The 16,207-nt window shown below is 39.1% G+C and overlaps 1 pseudogene across 1 annotated transcript in view; it reads right to left on the reverse strand.

The window, feature by feature from the left end:
- Positions 1 to 16,207, reverse strand: part of LOC311504560 (corticotropin-releasing factor receptor 1-like) — a 67,305-nt pseudogene that overhangs the window by 11,012 nt on the left and 40,086 nt on the right. The window contains exons 6-10 of the transcript XR_014699894.1: positions 13,130 to 13,236; positions 9,245 to 9,365; positions 8,354 to 8,507; positions 5,989 to 6,049; positions 3,701 to 3,773 (exon numbers count right to left, since the gene is read on the reverse strand). The product of XR_014699894.1 is annotated as a corticotropin-releasing factor receptor 1-like (transcript). The remainder of the gene's footprint in view (positions 1 to 3,700; positions 3,774 to 5,988; positions 6,050 to 8,353; positions 8,508 to 9,244; positions 9,366 to 13,129; positions 13,237 to 16,207) is intronic.

Raw genomic sequence — 16,207 nt, forward strand, 5'->3', positions numbered from 1 at the left:
TGAACTAGGGCTGATACAAACAGTAATTTATTTGATTAATCTACTGATTTTCTTCATAGCATAGTCCATTAATCATTTGATTAACTTAACCACTAAATAATAACAATAACATCCACTATTAAACTTTTATTCAAACATTTTGTCCTCATAACATAACCTGGAAGCCAGAATAATTAAAACGGCCAGATTTTTTTAGCAGTGGAGAGTTGGTCTGGAGTCTCTCCATTGGGAACTGCTTATGCTCCTGCAAAGATCTGCCGGACCAATCAAATTGTTTGGGCGGGGCTTTATGTGGTGATGGGCAGAAGAGTAACAGAGGTGTAGTCATACACGTCATCCATCTTATTAGGTCTCTTTTTAAAGTATTTCCACATTTAGGTATTATTGATCTGCTAATAGCTGCATCCAGCCACCCAGATTGTAACATTTATGAAAATCTACCTGGTTTAATCTTCTTTTCTATCATGTTAACCAGGTCTCCTTTCATTCAGTTAGTTTTTTTTGTGTGTCACTTTAGATCAGCCACTTCCAACTGCAACCAATTTCCTGCCTGACCCTGATATTCTCTTTCCCTTTGCTCACCTGCGGCCACTTTAATAATTAATCCTGCAGTAGACACATATATATTGATATATAAATATATTTGTGCACTGCAGGGTTGTATATATATATACAGTATACACACACCAAGCTCCCCCCTCCTCGTCGGCCACCTTATCTTTGTACCGTGTGCCTTATATTTGCAGCTCTCTCTTTGCCTGAGATCTGGATTTTGTTTTTGCCTGTTCTTTTGTACTTTGTGCCTGCTTTGATTTCCTTGTTTCTTTAAAGTGAAGAGTCTTTTACTTTTCGCCTCCGCCTCACCGTGTCTTTTTCTTGGGTTTGTTTTCTGAGAACCGTGACAATATTGTTTTACCACGGCTGAAATAGTTTTGGACTTTGTAGTGAAAGTGCATACGCAGCTTTTTATGTCATCTGAAGTTGTCCTTGTTGCTACTTGTTACTTCTTGAATAAGGTGCTGCAGTGATGTGAGTCAGACAAAAATACAAAGTTTTGTTCGTAAAAAAAAAAAAAGTAGAGGACTGCTGTTTTTGTTCATAAAATGTCCAAAAATGCCTTTAAAAATTACCAACAAATCAAGCTGACAACTTTAGTTGTCTAGTTTAAAACATGGAGAATAGAAAATTGCTTAATTATGTAAACTAACTAACTAAATTAGATTATTATTATTATTAAAAGCCTGATTGGTCAGATGGGTGGACCAGGCCGAAGCAAACGATTACTATCAAATCTACATGACACAATCTTGCGATGCTAATCTTCTATTAACCATCATAATGGATCTGAGGAAAGCTAGGAGCTCCTTCTTTATTACAATATGGACATAGAAATACAGAATAAAAAAATATATACAAAAAAATTAAAGTTTATATATATATGGAAAGGTGTATTAGATTTAATGCATGAGATTGAGATTTAATTAATGAATGCATTAATTAAACGCCTCTTTTAGTCACCAAAAATGTATTTTTATTAATTTATTCATTCATTTATTCATCCCACATTTCTGTCTCTACATGGTAATTAGATTGGTGTGGTGGGTGAACCAGATCAAAGCAGGCGATTCATATCCGATTTAAGAATAACAAAATGAATAGCCTTAATTAAAAGCTGATGTATAGAAATAAAACAGACCAAAGCAAACAATTCCTGTGAAATCTACATGACTGTAGCTAGCTATGCTAACCATTTATTAACACACATAATAGATTTGATTGAAGCTAGTACCTCCTTCCTTATTAATATACAGACATAGAAATACAGAAATAAATTGCCCTAATAAGATCTATGGAATCTCTATGGAAATGTAGAAATACAACGCGAAACATGAATTAAATTACTTTTTCATTTACCAAAAATGCATTTATTAATTGATTTATTCCCGTATTTTTGTGTTTACATGTCATGTGGGGAGCCCTGATCTCAGTCTTAAGTATGATGGGTCATGCTTAAAACTGAGGGGGAAAAAAAGGATGATTGGTCGACTAGGGGAACCAGACCAAAGCAAATGATTCCTGTTAAATCTATATGCTAACCTTCCATGCAGTAAAAATTTACAGATATAAGTAAACCGAAAACATTAATTAAATGTCTCTTTCATTTACCAGAACTGTATTTATTCATTTACTGAGTCCTGTATTTCTGTGTCTATATGTTAATTATATTCCTAATGTCAGTGTAAAGCAGGTTTCGGTCAACTGGGGGAGCCAGACAGAAGCAAACAATTCCTAGCCAATCTAAAAATAAATTCATTCATTCATTCATTCATCTTCTATACCCGCTTATTCCTGTTAAGGGTCGCGGGGGTCTGCTGGAGCCTATCCCAACTGTCATCGGGCGAGAGGCGGGGTACACCCTGGACAGGTCGCCAGTCTATCGCAGGGCTAACACAGAGACACAGACAACCATTCACACTCATATGCACACCTACGGCCAATTCAGAATCACCAATTAACCTAATGAGCATGTCTTTGGATGGTGGGAGGAAGCTGGAGTACCCGGAGAGAACCCACGCAGACACAGGGAGAACATGCAAACTCCACACAGAAAGTTCCAGCCGGCCCATGGATTCGAACCGGTGACCTTCTCACTGTGAGGCATCAGTGCTAACCACCTCTCCACTGTACTTAATTTAAAAAAAAAAAAATTGATTTATTTACACTAGTGTAATTTTTCATCCTACTTTACTCTAAATTAATCAGTTTACTATCATGCGTGATGAAGAAAAGTGTTGGTGTTTTTTCTTAAAAAAATAACAAAAACTATGAATTTTGTATTTAAAATAGTGTTTTTTAAAAATATATTTAGCTTCAGAATGTATTCTGGTGGAGTAAAACACAATATTTCCCCCTGGAATGTGGACAGTAAAAATAAAAACCAACAATAAATTTTGTTTTTCATTTCTTGAGTTAAATTACTGATTAACATTCCTCTGGCTCGAGGACAGTGTTTCGGGAGCTCAGCCAAGAGTCCAGATGAGCGATGACTAAATCTTGGACAAGGAGTCGGCCAGCCTTTAAAACCTGCAGCATCTTTCACACGAGCCCCTGCAAACGGGCCAAGCGTTGCAGGAGACTGCTAACAGGGCGAGGAAGAGTCACAATAACACCGCTATGATCTAAATGCAGAAGGAGAGCTCCTGGTGGTGGTTTATGTCCAGTCTAATGTCATATTATCATTCCTCTTAGCTGTAATTTTAAAGTTACGCTGGATGCAGATGAAAGAACTTTTCAGCCAAACAGACAATGCCATAGATTCAGAAACTTAATGAAGTAATGGAATAAAAGCATGGAAACGTCCCCTCAGGAGATGGAAATGATACAGAGACGGCGATAATTCTTTCAAGCCTGAACTTATATATGGTTTTCATTCTCGTTTTTCTGCCCATATTCCAAAATGAATCCCAGAAGTTGCCAAGTCGTGGGGATTTAGAAGTCACGCCTAATAGGAAAAAGTGTTAGGCCTTCACATTTATCTTTGCTAACATGAAGAATGTGTCGAGCTTTCCAGAGTCTCACGCCTGCCAGGCATTTTAAAGTCATAATGAAGAATAATTATATCAGCAGGCTATGTCAAACAGGTTCTTTGCTGCTACTGCATGGACACAAAAAAAAAAAAGAAGAAAAAAGACACTCTTACCACTAAAACAAGAATCATGGGACCTTGATAGATGTAGTCTGTGTACACGCCAGCTCGCTTCCCAAACCAGCACCTGAGATGTCAACAAAAGCAGTCAGTCATTCTTAATTATAACAGGCAGGTGTATTTATATTGTCACTTATTTCCTCCCCTTCAGTATGTGTTGGCATTAATTTCGTAATTTGTCCTCTGGGGGTTTAAACACATGTTTTCCAGTCAATGATTTACATAAAATATGAATTATAGAGACTATTTTAGAAAAACTTTAACCCTTTGCCATCGTGGTACCGTGGTCTCTGTACCAGGACCGGGCTGTACTTTCTGGCCCATTTTCTGAAGGTGAAGTGTGGCATGTTTGCTGAAGAGGCTGTCTAGTACCGCTGGGATTATAATGGATGCAGCAATTGTTGCGCTTCTGCGTCAAACGTGGTCGTGGAGAATTTTTAGAGCAGGCTCAATAACGTCATTGTCACTGACTCATTTTTTATAAGGATGGTATTTGTTCCCAAATTTACAGTTTTGATTTGACAGGTTTTTCAGATCTCGGTCTGGTCTGCTGATACAGAGACATAAAATCCTCCAAACCGTCTCTCATTCATAGAGCACAGTGTTGCTCATTTTGGCCTTTTGACCTTTAAAGATCTCTATACTGGTGAGACTCTTTTCAAATGAGATTAGTTTGTTTGGCATCTTTGTCGCCATTTTGTATGTATTTGTAGTTTTCTGTCTCTTTGCGGGTGTACTGCATCTCTGTGAAGCTGTTTGTAGTTGATTGGCATATCCTTGTATTAAGTTTTTTTTTTTTCTGTCTATTTTACATTTATTTGGACTTCTTTTGAAGAACTTTGTGTTTTGTAGTAGTGTTGCATGTAGTGGTTTGCATCTTCGTAGTTGCTTACCGTCTCTTTTCGGGCCGTTCGGTGTTTCTTTGTAGTCAAAGATATACCGCTTTCGTTGCTTAGCATCTCTTCCTGGTCATTAAGTTTCTTTGTAGTCCTTTTTTGTTAGCTCTTTGTATCTTTGTAGCTGTTTACCATTTGTTGTTATCATGTGTTCCTTTGTAGTCATTTTGTAGCTTGCTGTAGCTGTTTGTATCTTTGCAGTTTCTCGTCTCTGTGATCATTCTGTTTGTCTTCATAGTCATTTTGAGTCTTTGTAGTTTTAGGTTCTTTGTGGTCATTTGGTAGATCTCTGTAGATGTTTTGTATCTTTGTAGCAGTTAACTATATCTTTGAGGTCATTATGTGTATCTTTGTAGCCACTTGTAGTTGATTTGTATTAATTTTGCACTTTGTAGCTGCTTACTAATTCCTTGTGGGATATTTTACAGATAAACACCAGGGACCATCTTATTTATTGTGTCAATGCCAAGGCCTGTTCAACTAACCCTGTAGATAAAGGTCACACACAGACAACTTTGTATTTCCTTGTATGCCCGCATTGCTCTTCTACTTCTTTCCTGACATTGTTATGGTTTTACAATCCCAAAATATACCGCAATGAGTTACTCTCGCAGTAGCTGTTTTCTCTGAAGGCGGTGGAGACCAAAAATAGAGCTTAAAGGAAATGCAATATGCGTAATATTAAATTGGTCAGGTGACTCCATATGAATGGAAACTTCACTCCATGGCTGCTTGATGATTATATAGGGATTTGCTAAAAATAAATGAATGAACATATCTTTAAAGTAATCTTTTTTTTTAGCCTGTTATCTTTTTTTTTTCTGAGTATGTCTGTATTTGCGTCCCCCTGTATTTGTTCTCTGCACCTAATGGGAACAGGAACCGCATTTCTTGCATGTGTCAAACACGTCGGCCATTAAAGTTGAATCTGATACATTTGGTGCTCTAGTGAGTTTTTCTGGCAGCAGGGTAGTGTGTGTGGGATTGAATCAAAATAAACTGCAGAGCGTATGTACATGGTAATGAAGGAACGTGTCACTCAAAATTTTAATGGGATCCGGCCCAAAAGATTTATATTCAGCTGCGGATACTTTTTTAGTTTTGGTTTGTTCAATGGATTTGTTGGCAATTAGAATCATAAGGACAAACGTTACCAAACCATTTGCTGTGTGCAAATCTCTAAACAGCCGTATCAATTTTCACCTTTTTAATGGGTGCCAAACGAGAGCAAATGTGTGATGAAGAATACTGTACAATGCGAATGTGATTACAGGAGGTAATTAATAGACATTCATCCTCTTAACGTAATAATGTGTGGCTTTGCCCTTGTCCTTTTAATTACCAAGGTAGAGACAAAAAAGAGATCAGAGTCAGCAAAGGGCTTACTTCTCATTGTCATAGTACAGCTTCCCAATGGCCCACGCTACAATTATAGGGAATGGTATACCTGCAAAAAAACAACAAAAAAAGGACAAAGTGAGAGACTCTTCTTCCATTTTTCTCTGCTATTCAAATCACAAAATATCACTCCAGGGATTTCGTGCTGTAATATGAACCCCTTGTCTTTTTTTTTTCTTTTTTTTCCCCCCTCAGCACCATCGCCTGCCAAGCTCTGTCAAAAGCAATTGCTGCTTGTGTGATGTGATCCACAGATGCAAGCCAAGACTCATCACCATCTGAATGTGTCTTTGTGTATGAATGAAAAGCTGGAGTCCGGCTGATGGCACCACAGAGTAATCTGTGATCTACTGGTTTACAGAAGTTGCCATTGCCACATGCCATTACTCACATCTAAATGACACAGAGAGGATCGTGAAGACCCGCTTGTCTGGAAATGTTCATTTGCGATCTACTGTCATGGGTCTAATGTTAAACCTCAGGTACCCTCATTGCTGCAGATAAGTTGTTTTGCTCTCTTGTCCCTACCTTGCTGACTTAATAATAGCATTTGTGCCCATGAAGCCAGAAAGTCAAAGCTAAGCGAAGCAAAGAAAACGTGATCTTATTTATTTTTTCACAGCGGTTTTGAAATGTGTTGCCATCTCCTCTTCACGCCGAGGCTTCACACTGCCCTGGGGGAAATGTAATCCAGCTGGCACAATACACCTAATCTCAACAGCACATAGTTTAGTTTGACAGTGTGAAATGGGGTATTGGTGAACTCCACACCAATATGTTTCCCAGCTGCCACACAAAGTCCTGGGATCTCCATCAAGTCAGCTGCCTCCCATTTTTATGAAAACTGTATCTGAGCTTCACTTTTCTTCACTTTTGAGATTAAATGTACTCCAACGACTGGCGCTATTAATATGCTATACAATTTCTTGCCAAGAATTCTGACTTGGGAGCGTTAGCCTGAGCTGAAAAGCTAATATTGTAGTCATATCAGACCACATAATTAACCTAAATTGGCTAATTATATGAAAGTAAAACCAGATATGAATCACCTCCTACGAAATGAACCATATCAACTGTAAAAATATTGGATTTTATTTAATGTGTGGTACATAAACCACTCGCGCCTGCAGGCTAATTGGGCCAAAGCCAAATGGAAATTAGCTTAGCTTAATATCTTGCTAGCTAAACAACAAGCTGACCTTTCTGTTGGTGTATGGCTAAAACAAACAAGCTTGTTATTAGATGTATTTTTCAACTTTGTAGCACTGTAGTATTAAGTAAAAGATTATCTTATCAAGTCAATTGCTTCCATTGTTAGAAGATTTTATACCTACATAATCACATGAAATGTTGGACTTTAATAAGATTAAACCCAATTTGACCATGGTCATTTTATGAACGGTTACACAGTTTGGTATAGCATAATAGTCTTAAGTATTAGCTAGTGCCAAAAGGGCAATTAGATTATAATAAAAAAAAAGATATTTGTGGTAGCAGAAAGCATCACAGCAAGACAACTCATGACAGTTAAATTTCTGATCTTAAACAAACAAGATATATAGCATGTTAGCTACTTATGGATGCTAGCAGATGTATTTTTGAACTTTGGAAAGAACCATACCAGTGGTTTCATCCTAGCCGTCAGCCTTTATATTAGGTTAGTAATAAATGCTAACACAGGCACTGCTATACTAGCATGAAGGTTAACATGAATTGTACAGCGTGAACATAAATGCTAACGTAGGCTAATGTGAAGCCTAGATTATTTTATTTTTGTCAAGTTAACAACTTTTGCTACATAAATAATTTATTAAAATCATTGTGGTTTATTTAACCAGCAATGTCTCCAGTCTTTTTTGCTAACATAAGCCAACTACCTTCAGGCCTTAGGTTCAGATTCATACATTAGAGTACTGTTGTTATTTTCAGCATGTGAACTACTCCCATTGTTAGCTACACTTGAATTAGACTTTCTGTTCCTTTTATTGAGAAATTATGGTGGTTTATTTAAATGAATTCAAAACTAATCTTTATTTTACAACTAGCTTTATTAAACGATAGCTAAACATAAATAATTTCAACAGCGAGAAATGGGTACCTGTTAAACAACTTGGTGTTTATTTTTCTCTATGGATTTAACAATAGAGATACTAAAGTGTTAGAAGTCTTTGTTGGACTAACGTAGGCTGTTTGAGAAACACTTTATTGTTTATGCTAACTTCAGCTAACCGGCCTGTGGTTATTGCTCTAAAGACACAAAAGTGGCATCAATCTTCTCATCTGAATGTCCAACTACTCCTTTGAGGTTTACATAAAACTGTAGAGGTGTTCATTGTGTAACGAGTGTGCATACACCAGCCGATGCAGATGAACATCCACTTGCGCAGCTTGTCGGTGGAATAGGTGAGTACGATGGCGGTGTGGAGGTAGCAGCCCTCTCCGAACATCCAGAAGAAATTTGTGGAGTGGAAATAGTTGAAGGAGGCCGTGACGAGGCGACACCATATCTGCAAAATCACACAAAGGCAGTTTAATACGCTTTAGCTTCACACACATTTGCAGCTCTATTTCTGGTAGCAGGACATTGTATATGGGATTAAACAGGGGCACACAGCCAGGACAAGCAAACCAAGCTATTGTTTGCAACCCCGAGATGGCCACCGTTTGGCATATTTTGCAATGACAATGTGCTACAGTGCATGGACGGGGGGCTCTTCTATCTACCCTAAGGCAGCTTCGGCTATTTTCAACTGCCTATGTTCAGCAAGTTTGATTTGGACACTTAACAGAACTAGTTCCTACGTCTTGGCCTTGGGCCCCCTACAAACTAAATATCCCTACAGTTTGTGTTTGTGGTAATGAAGAAACCCAGCGCAATGTTTAAAAAATCAATACTTTTGTTTGTCTGCAGATGAAGAGTACCCAGTTACTTTTGTGCACCTTGGGGCTAATGGTCATTTGGTTAAATGTATTTTCTAACATTTGACAGAGTCAGGTTAGCGGCTTCCCTGCTTCCGGTCCTTATGCTAAGCTACTAGCAGATGTATTTTTGAACTTTGTACAGGACCAGACTAGCGGGTTCATCCTCCAGCCTTTATGTTGTATTAGCATAAAGGCTAACAAGGGCAATGATATGTTAGCATAAAGGTTAACATAAACGCTACAATGTTAACACAAATGCTAATGTGGGCTGTGGTAATGAAGGAACCCAATGCAACAACCTATTTGATGAAGTGAGACCTACCACGTTACTTTCATGCACCTCGGGGCTCATGGTCATTTGGACGATGAACCAGGTGGCGTTCCTCAGGATGAAGGCAGTGATGAGGTTCCAGTGGATGATGTTTCGTAGGCAGCGGATGCTCCTGTGAGAGGAACAGTGGAGGATGAATTCAACCGCTGACATGTTTACGCTGCATTTTTAACATTTCTCCCGCTGAGCTCAGGAAAAGCAACTGATCTCATACTGAGAAGAAAGATGGAAAACATATCATGTAAAATTGTGCATGTGGCCCAGCTGTTTGGAAAACATCTGAATTAAATATCTCCTCCTGCTGGGGCTTGGTGTTGGAGTGTATTTTAAACTCAGTATTTAGCTATTCCTCAACAATGAGCATAATCTTGGAAAAACAGAAAATGAAGATGATGGGAATGAATAATGAATAGAGATGTAGACTCACAATAACAAGTAGTAGCCTTTCATTCCTGCTGTTTGCTCTCTTGTTTGTATCATGTCCTGAAACTCCTGATGCTTTTTTTTTTTTTTTAAAGCTGCAAATAAATTGACCCGAGGACACAATTAAAATCTGCAAGCGCCTCAGAGCGAGGGCCTGAAAATAGACATCTGAATGGACAGAACAAATCAACCCCATCCTCTGCAGAGGCAGCCCTGTTTGTTGTCACCAGCTGATGGCATTATCTGCCAACAAAGCCTGCTCCTTCTTCCTCTGCCAACCATGAATGACACGATTTATTTTTTAGTACGCATCAATTCTTAATAGGTGTCACTTCAACTGGCTTTGTGTGCTGACTGACTGAATGAGCAGGAATTTTCCAGTAACACTGTATTATTGTGTCAGTTTATTAGCTCTGGAAGAAAATGACAGCCTCATTAACGCAATAAGCTGCATAAAACCACAGGTCTGAATAGTTAGAATATTACATAGGTGTTTAAAAAGCAGCCGGAAGGCTACAAAATAAATGAATAATTGAATTCAAGGTTTGTAAATTGTGTTGCCCCACAAACAAGAAGCTATTTTCCCCCCACTATGTCAAAATGTTACTGGAGCTCCCATTAGCATCATGAAGGCAGTGACTTCCGTGCCAGAGGCAGAGTGTGGAGAGGTTGTTTTTTTTTATTCATTACTCTGTCTGACCTCACTTCCTTAGTTTGGGCCTGATGGGTATTAATTAGTAGAACTGAATAGTCCTGCAGACAGGGCTTTGGTAAAGATGTAGTAAAATATATGTTCTTGTCCTATGTTCCCGCAGGAATAGGTTTTTGTTGTTTTCTGTTATGATAACAACAGTAACAGAACAATTTTCTTCTATCATTGTAAATAACCCAGTTTATGTTTAGCCTGATACAAGAGATAACAGTTATTTGGCTACCTTTTAATACACATTTTAATCCCTTTAAACTTATCTTGTCAAATTTCTGATTTGCGGGGTTTTTATTTTTAAAAGATCTCAGAAACATCTCTATGCATAATTCCTCTTGTGTTCGAAAACAGGATTTATTTTTTTGGATTCTCTGGATGTTTGGACGCTTTCCTGATGGTGTGTTATGTTGGATAAACATATGGCCACACCAAGCCGATGGCTGGCCGTTGGCACTAGTTGGACCTCTGTCGGTGGCTTTTCAGTCGATCCAGCATGTTAAATCTGCATTTAGCTGATCGGCTTAGAGAGCCAGGGCAGGAGAGGGAAAATGGAAGTGACGAAATTAAACTAAACAAAGTTCAAAGGTGACACAGAAGGCTTTTCCTATATATATTTATTTTTGAGGAATTCTTAAATCTTGGGAGTGCTAGTCAGAGCTGAAAAGCCCTAGTGCTAATCTTGTAGTCAAATCATTCAGCTTAATTAACCTAAACTGGATAAATAACGAGCACAACGAGATAAATCACCTCCTAGGAAACATCTGTGCACCACTGACCACTAAATCACCCTTATGTCTGCAGGCTAATTGGGCCAAACCAAAGGGCAATTAGTTTAACATCTAGCTAAACAACAAGCTGACCCATTTACATTTCAGTTGGTGTATGGCTAAAACAAAACAAGATGAGCTTGGCTCTTCCAAGCTTCCTAGCCTCCTTGCTAATAGTAGCACTTCCTAGCTTCCTAGCCTCCAAGCTAATAGTAGTTCCTCTTAGCTTCCCAGCCTGCAGCTAGCTAACAGTAGCTCTTCCTAGCTTTATAGCCTCCTAGCTAACAGTAGCTCTTGCTAGCTTCCTAGCCTCCAAGCTAACAGTAACTCTTCCTAGCTACCTAGCCTCCCAGCTAACAGTAGCTCTTACTAGCTTCCTAGCCTCCAAGCTAACAGTAACTCTTCCTAGCTACCTAGCCTCCTAGCTAACAGTAGCTCTTCCTAGCTTCCTAGCCTCCTTGCTAATAGAAGCTCTTCTTTTTCCCCTTTTGCATGATGAATACAGATTACTGCCACCTGCTGGTGTGAAGAGTTATGTATCAGCTGGTTGTTGGCTGTAATCTTTGTGGCGTGTTCTAGTGCAACAATTTTGCAGGACTATAATCACATGACCTCTGCAATTATTACAAATTACTAAATGTCTTCAGGTAACACTTTTTCCATGTGACTAATTTTTAGATGTCGACTTGGCAGGTCCATTCCTGTGCTAACATAAATTTAGAAAACTTTTACAGACATTTTTACTCCCGCCTTATTTAAACTGTAAATTACACAGAAAATAACAGCTACCGAGTCACAGCCAAGGTTGTGGTTTGAAACGTGGTCTAAAAATTCTCAACTGCAGCTCTTTTAAATTTGAGATGACAAAAATGAGGCACAACAAATGCTGCTTCCATTTCCATCACCTGGCTCCTCCGAGTATGGATGCGCAGTATGTACCTTGGGCTCAGGTAGATTTTGCACAGCTCTGCTTAAATCCAAAAATTTTAAAAACCGTCAACACTGAACCTCAAATTGCATCCGAGGATGAAGCCAGTGTGTATTCGTGAGAGGAGAAATCTGAAAAGCACGATTATGAATGCCGTTCATTTGCATTTAAGACGATAGAGCCAAAAATGGCATATTTAAGATCATATTTAAAGACTCAACAGCCACAGTTTAAACCCACACTATTGTTAGATTATCTGGGAGATTCATGCGCCAAGGCACCTTGAAATATGTCACTTTTTGGAAGCCAACACTGCTCTACCTGCCATTCACTTTCCTCCCTTTCTCCTTCTGGTTCCACAACACTGAACAGGACTGTCTGCCTTTCTCTCCATCACGCTGCCAGCCACTACCTCCCCTCTAACCATTCTCAATTTCATTACGAAATCAAGTAGGTGAGTAATAAATGCCAAACTCCCTTTCCAGCCCGGTGCCATTTATAGCCGGCCGACACTCCCTGCCTGCATGCCTGCATGTCCAAGCCCACAAACACAGGTTCTGCATAAACGCTGTCCTGTAGAGCTTCTACTTATTATGTCTCTCTGTGCCCTTTCACGCTTTTCTCACTCCCCGGGGGTGTCTCTGTGATCGATAACAGGCCTGGCTGTCGAGGGTGCTAAGACCTTTCTCTCGTTAACACACGGCTTAGTTCGGTTTGTCAGAGGAAAACCCTTTCCACCTCCACCAGTCGTCCCAGCAGGCCTTCAAAAGGCTGTTTTGGTTTTGCCTCTTTCTGAGATGGGTCTATTATTCCCATTTGAGGGGAAATGTGCCCTAGTTTTTTTTTTTTTTTTTTTTTTTTTTGCGGGCATCTAAACCCCTTTACATCTGTGGGATTGAGATAGGGAAGGTTTCATTCCATGACCAAACGGTTTTTGAATAAGAACGAGAGGCGCTTTGAACCTCTCCGGATCCGGAGAATACTGACGTTTGTCACATCAAGGATGTCTTTGGGATTATCAGCGGACCGATGGCAGCGAGACCGACACTTACCTCAAACACAAGAAGAGGAAGAAAGCTACCAGCAGAGCCACCATGGAGATGCAGTGACCCAGGAAGTTTATGATCACTGCTATTTGGTAGTGCATCTTGCCTTTTTTCTGCAGGAAGAAAAGAAACACAAGATGAGTCTTCTGGGTGCTCTTGATTTACAGAAATAGTCTTTTCAGGATAAGAAAAGACTTTTATTTTTCAATTTCTGACTCCCGCTGTGGGTCTGAACAGGAGCGGGTATTCACAGTCACAGCAGGGGTGTCACATTTAAATTTTGAATGCAAAGTTTTACATGATTAATAGTTACAAAGTGGATTCAGTGCAAGAAATGAACACCAAAAAAGACCAACCTGCAAATGTTCTGATATAAAATAATAAAAAGCCGTTCCAGATATCACCCACGGATGGATTAAGAGAAAATTGGACCTTGGACACAGGCGAAAAAAAGCCCCACCACCAATTTCAGAGAGGAGCAAAAGAATATTTGTGACATTGTGGCTTGTGGTGTTTCATGGCAGTCATCTTGTGCTTGTTTGTGTTCATCTAGCAGGAACTTGTGGCAATTTTCCATAATTTTGCACTTATTCACTGCATTTTTGGGTTTCATATGTGTCCGTTTGATTTCTCTTTTGCCAGTTTGTGTGTCTTAGTGGTCATTTTGTGTATTTTGTAGCCATTTTCTTTTTCTTTTTTGTTTATTTTGCATGAATTTAAGATTATAGTTCTCTACGTTAATCGTGTGTGTTTGCAGGGTTGTTTTTTTGTCACTGTGGTCATTACATATCATTTTTTTTTCAGTCATTTGCATATCTTTGTGTAATTTTGTGACAACTTCTTGGCTGTTTGATAACGCCTTGCTATCACTTTGTGTTTCTTAGAAGTCACTTGGGGTATTTTGTTAGTCATTTTGTGTTTATCTTGCGTGAACCTGTGGTGTTGTCGCATCTCTTTGTATATATATTTATGTCATCTTTGCTTTGCGTGTCTTTATAGTCATTTTGTAATTGTTGTTTTGAGGTTGCATTTTTAAATGTTGATGGTCATCTTAGTCAATTTCCTGAGTAGGCTTTTTGTTTCATCTGCGTTGTCATTTTGCATGGCTACAATAATTTTGTGTATTTGCATGGTTGTCTTGTGTCTCTTTCTGGTATTTTTATTTAGTCATTTGCACATTTTTGTGTAATTTCGTGACTTTTAGTGGGTATGAGTCACTTAGCGGTCGTTTTATGTCTTTTGTGCGATTCTTTTTTATAGTTGTATCTCTTTGTGGTTGGACTTTATCTCATGATCATTTTATGTTTCTTCAAGTTCAACTTTGGTTGTAATTTTGTGTTTTTTGTTTCATCTCTGAGGTCAATTTGCATCTTTTGTAATTTTGCATATTTGTGTGGTTGTTTTGTCTCTCTGTCATTTGCATATTTTTGTGTGATTTGGGGACTCTTCTTGGTTGTTTGAAATAGCATTGCTATTGTTTTGTGTCTCTTTGGGGTTGTTATGTGTCTTTATGTGAATTTTGTGTTTTTTTTGTAATTGTAGCTCTCATTATCCTCATTTTGTACATTTCTTCTTAGACTTTGTGGTTGTTTAATTTCAGTTTAATTTCATGGTTGTTTAACGTCTTTTGGTGCCATTTTGAGTCATGATATGTGCATCTTCTTGGTCATTTTGGATCTCCTTGTGGTCCTTTTAACCTGCGTTTCTTTAATCTCTTTGCATTCAGCCTGTGTCTGCTCGTGGTCTTTTTGCAGTCAGCTTCCAAACAGAAGATGTAAGCAGTCACTTCATTCACAGGTTCCATTCCAGGAGCCTGTACCTGAGAGGACTGTGAAGTAATCCATACATACTAACTACGTGTCACCTTCTGACCTCTGTACGATTACCAATCAAACTTCGGGGGAGACTCTGGCTCGCCTCCTGGTTTTAAAACATGAACACTGGGGGGGATTTCGAACGTGCACACAGTCCCATATGCAGAATGAGAAGATTTTTAGCCAGACACATCTCTGTGTCTGTGACTCAGACATCCATTGTGATCCCCACACTGCCGACTGTAATCTGTGCTGTAAGTGGATTTATGTAACCTCCTGGTGTCTACGCCGAGATTAAATGTGTGCATGTTTAATCCCGTCTCCACCCACACCGAGACACGTCATCTGTCCCATTCACTATTATTTTGGTGCAGCTGCTCAAATCTTTGACTCAAAAATTGCACATTGGTGTCCGCATTTTTATTTTTTTTGAAGTGCAGAGACAGAAATCTGTGGGAAAATAAGACACACATGATTACTATAAAACAAATCATATGAGTTCCTTTCTCATCTGCCAGCTCTGCGGTTAAAGCTCGACTTATTTAAAGCAACACATATGACCTGTTCTGGGTTCTGGAAGGATCGTGGTCATGGTTCAAGGTTCTTGTTTTTCCTGGTATTGACCATTAAATGATCCCTTTACCGTGCAACTCAAGCGTGAAAGAGGTTAGCATGCTCCAGATGTGCTTGTTTGTACAGCAAACACACTTCCGTTGTTTTTTTAAACTGAATGTGACACCATGAAGGCCTTCATTATCCCTCTTTGTACATGGCACATTGTGTTCAGACTGCAATGACAACACAAAACACATTTCATTTGGCGGATATCAGGGTTTACCATCACACAGTTCCTCAGGTTAGACTGGATAACAGACTCGGCTGTTGCATCCAAATGACATTTTTCCTTTTACGCACTGAATGTGAAAGAATGCAACGGATCTGATTGCACCGTGTCTGCACAACTGTGGCGTCTGATGTAATCTACATTCAGCTGCCAGTCTACTAGCTAAAAGTGAGACAGTTTTTAGTTGACTTACACCTCGTTTTGACCTTCCATTAACATCCAACCTGTGCAATCTGATCACACCTGTCCATCTCAAACTTGGCGTTAAAATGTGTCCCCACATTGGGACCAGCACCACCATTTGGAGCGCGTATAATATTACAGCTGCTGCCTGTAATGCATCTCTACCTACCACTCGATCAGGAACAGCTGTTTAATGTGTCTGCGTCATGACTTCAGGACCTGACACATATTTTGGAACAAACG

This window comes from Chelon labrosus, assembly GCF_963514085.1.
Source record: "Chelon labrosus genome assembly, chromosome: 19".
NCBI lineage: Eukaryota > Metazoa > Chordata > Actinopteri > Mugiliformes > Mugilidae > Chelon > Chelon labrosus.